Source organism: Lipotes vexillifer, unplaced genomic scaffold (assembly GCF_000442215.2).
Source record: "Lipotes vexillifer unplaced genomic scaffold, Lipotes_vexillifer_v1.1 scaffold426, whole genome shotgun sequence".
Lineage (NCBI taxonomy): Eukaryota > Metazoa > Chordata > Mammalia > Artiodactyla > Lipotidae > Lipotes > Lipotes vexillifer.
This window is the reverse complement of record NW_006779491.1, coordinates 3,333,067-3,336,985: the sequence shown is the minus strand read 5'-3', so window position 1 is coordinate 3,336,985 and position 3,919 is coordinate 3,333,067.

Below are 3,919 nucleotides of genomic sequence, written 5' to 3'. Positions count from 1 at the left end.
CCCCCCCCCCCCCTGCCGATAAACGGCAACTTGGATTTGACCTCTGTGGTAGGGAGGCAACTGGGGAACGGGGAGGGATGGGAGGGCACCATGCCATCTGGTGGACATTGCCCTCAGCTCCTGACAGTGGCTGCCAGACAGGAACACAGGTCCTGTGTTGACAGATTTTTCAGTTTTTCAAAAGAATCCAGAGCTCAGGATTTTTAAATGTGACACCATCTCCCAAGCTTTAAATATTGGCTGGAAAAAAAAAATCTTTCTTAACAGTTTGGAGACCAGACAAATGTATATGGGCTGGGTTCAGCCAGCGAGTGACTTTGGATGTAGTCTGATCACTGTCATTTATCAGATGTGGAGGCCGAGGCACGGGGTGTAGTTAAGAGCCCCCGATGGGCAGCCCAAGAGTAGGCGAACAAGGCTCAGATCGCTTTCAGTCCGGCACCCCTACCCAGACCACAAAGCCTTTCTCGTAATGAGCCTGCGCAGCAGAAGTTCTGCCTCCTGCCTCCGCTGGGATGGAGATTTCATTGTAAGCCTGCAGAGTGGAACTATGAAAACCAGGGCCAAGAATTTAGACTTTCCTCTCCCTCTCTGCATGTTGATGCTCACCTGAGCCTTCCTCATCCTGGAAAGGAGTGGAAGGAGCCGAGCTCATGGAGTTAGTCAAAAGGGCTTCGAGGGGCTTCCCTGGTGGCGCAGTGGTTGAGAGTCCGCCTGCCGATGTAGGGGACGCGGGTTCGTGCCCCGGTCCGGGAAGATCCCACATGCCGCGGAGCAGCTGTGCCCGTGAGCTATGGCCGCTGAGCCTGCGTGTCCGGAGCCTGTGCTCCGCAACAGAAGAGGCCACAGCAGTGAGAGGCCCGCGTACCGCAAAAAAAAAAAAAAAGGGCTTCGATTTCTGGCGACTCCTCTTCCCAGCCACGTGATCCCGGCTGGGGGAGGGGCGTTAGTTACTTCATCTCAGTACCTAGACTCTTAAATTGTAAAACGGAGATTAATAGAGTGTAACTGGGAAGAGCTAAATCGGACTCCATGTTGATGTTTCTTTGACTTTAACCTTGCTTTTCATTGCTTTTGTTATTATAATCGTACATAATGGCCTGACTCTGGGAACCCTGCCCCTCTGCCTGAATGTTGAACTAAAGTGCCTTTGTTCAGCTCACGGGGAGACAATCTAACTCTGCCCACCTGTGAATGGCTGAAATTAACACGTCCCCTCACCAAAGCTGGCCATTCCAGGAGATGTTTTGCAAGACTGATGGCCCTTTTTACTTTGCTTCCTCACCACCTCTCCCTCTCTATTCTGCCTTTTTACTTTACTTCCCTCTCTGATTCTATAAAAGAAACTGGCATCCAGACCCCATAAGATGGTTATTTTGAGATATTAGTCTGCCATTTTCTCGGTCTGCTGGCTTTCCTTATAAAGTCATACCCCTTGCCTCAACACCTCGTCTCCAACTTATTGGCCTGTCGGGCGGCGAGCAGAGCGAGCTTGGACTTGGTAACGGTAGGACCTTCCCATAGGGCTGCTCTGAGAACCAAGTGAATTCATCTATCTAAAGCCCTTAGAATGGTGCCCAGCACTTAATAGGCTCTCAGTAACAACTATCAGAGGAACAAATGCATCTTTTTCCTTAGGATTCCGGGGATCTCATGAACCAATCTCATGTTTTCCAAGATCGTTTGGCTGATCATTTTTTGGAGGGGGATGAAAATACTCAAAAGATACTTGAATTTGGATACACACACATACACATATTTCCACAAATGCAGTCAGTGTCCTCATTTGTGTTCTATGGGGAGCTGGGATATGGGAGGAGGAGCCTGGGTGGGGTTTGGAGTGGGAGTGCGTTTGGGAGCTTGTATGACGGATACAGAGGTAGACCAAAGTCCATTTTAGCCTGGGAAGCGTGTCATCACATAGACCACTGATTAGATTACAGATGTGTGGCATTTACTTATCTTCACTATTTCAAATGAAAAAAATCAATATTTTCCAATTATCTCCAATGGTGTATTTTTTTTTAATTTAATTTCTTTTTGGCTATGTTGGGTCTTCGTTGCTGTGCGCTCCAATGGTGTATTAAACTTACTTTGTCATATTTCATTTCACCATCCCAGAAAGAGCAGGGGGAAAGGGTCAGGAAAGCACATTGCAAGAGAAGATGAAGTCTTTACAGCAGTTCATAATCATGCCTCCTGCCCTTCCAGCATTGTCCATTCAGAAATTTGGTCATTCACTCATTCATCGATTTCAGAAATGTCTACCGACGCCTACTCCATTTCAGGCACTGTTCCAGGTGTGGGAAATTCAGTGATAAAAAAGCCAGACAAGCAGCCTCTGATCTCACAAAGCTGATATCTAGTGAGGCAGGCAGACTACATCAGCAAATAAAGATCAGATAAGTGCTATGCAGAAGATTAAAGTAGGGAAGATTGGGGGTAGTCCACTCTGAGCAAGTGGGTCTGTTTAAGCTGAGATCTGATTGATGAGAAGGAGCCAGCATGAGAAGACCTAGGGAGATGAGGACAAAGGCCCGGAGGCGAGAATAGATCCTGAGTCCAAGGAGCAGAAGAAAGACTGGGGGCTGCAGAGGTGTGAATGTGAGGCAGGGAAGAGGGAAATGTACAAAGTGAAATACACCAGAGGATGGTTAGGCAGGCAGGTGTCATCACTTGGACTTACGGCCTTATTTTTCGATGGCTGCAGTGGGAAAAGCCAGCAGTAGTGGAGGGTGGAGACCTATCAGGTGGCTATTGGAAAGATGACAGGGCACACAAAGGGGTGACTGAGAGGAAGGAGCAGATTCAGGATATGTTTGGGCAGCAGAGTTCAGCGGAACTCCCTCAGATCCACAAACAGCTGTTTCTGCGGAAGGAAACTGCTAACTGCTAAGTACCTACTATGTGCAAGGCAGTGTTCTAAGTGTTTCACATGTACTAACTTAACCCTAAAAATGGAATTGGAACTCTTAGGATTCCGAAACAGGTAATTAGTGGCCGAGTGATACAGGCTGACCCAGAGCCTAGCCTCTCAGCCACTGCACAGCATCGTCCCCAGGCTCTCATCTGATTATGAAGCTGGCTGAAGAATGCACGGCTAAGCATTTCTAAACCAAGCAAATGCGCGGAACGGTGTGCAGGTTATAAATAACCATTTCTAGCTGCCAGCTGCTGTTTAGGTTTAGAAAGGAAAAGAGAATCTTAGCATGACTTGTTTATCTCAGGTAATTTGGCAGTAAACTGGGCCCTGGGAATTTGAGTTATACAGAAAATGCAAAGGAAGAGTGACAGGGATATTGTTTTGGGCTTTCAGAAGACAGGATGTAACTTAAAGGCCCAGAACCAGCTTGGAGGTGCACTTGGAGTATTTGAAGAGAAAAATGTGTCTCAGAGCCAGTGTTTGTTTACTTGGCTCCCAAACAGTCATGCTCTTTGTCTAATAGATTCTGTTCTAATGATGATATTTCCTTAAAGAGGTCTCCCTTCCCCCTCCCCAAAAAGGGTCCATGGCATTGAGATAAGGAAATAACAGGAGGAGTGGGAGATTTTCCCATCTTCTGCCTAGTTGTCTACTAGGTTGGAAACTAGAGGCCTCTTTTGTTGGGCCTGTCCAGAACTCTAAAAAAATTTTAATTACTTGTCAACATTTAAAGATTAGAAGCTTTCTCATACAACTGGACTTCTCTGGAAAAATCTCACCCAACAAAACTGAGCCCACGTTCCTGCCTGGAAACCTGCAGCCGGAGACAAATAGTGATTCGTCTCTAGGCTGGGCAGGTGCTTGCCAGACTGCCCTGTCCCCACCCTGCCACACGTGTCTCTGCAGAGGCTGTAGGTTCAGGAGGCTGGGATGGGGCTGAAGGTGGGTGTGGGGTGGGGTAGAAAGGCCAGTGGGGCTGGAGCTCTGGCATTTCTG